A 264-nucleotide genomic window follows, 5' to 3' on the forward strand; every position below is an offset into this window, starting at 1 on the left:
ACTTGCAACAGATGTTGGTCACATCGTGTGATCACATTCGTGTGATTGGTTGGCTGCAGAAATTACAAAATAAAGAATATATTTATTTTTACTTATGAATAGCATTCTGTTTCTTTCCACAAACTTTTTTTCTTCCTACAATCCTTTCATATTTTCCTTTAGGTGAAGGATCTTATGATACCTTAAAATAGATACGGCGCTGAGGTTACCACAGAGTTTGCTCAATGCGCGTGCGCGAAAATATATCGCGAACTGCCAGCACTG

The sequence above is a fragment of the Odontomachus brunneus genome, unplaced genomic scaffold, assembly GCF_010583005.1.
Source record: "Odontomachus brunneus isolate Ranch 3 - 2012 unplaced genomic scaffold, Obru_v1 Obru_scaffold_074, whole genome shotgun sequence".
Classification (NCBI taxonomy): Eukaryota; Metazoa; Arthropoda; class Insecta; order Hymenoptera; family Formicidae; genus Odontomachus; species Odontomachus brunneus.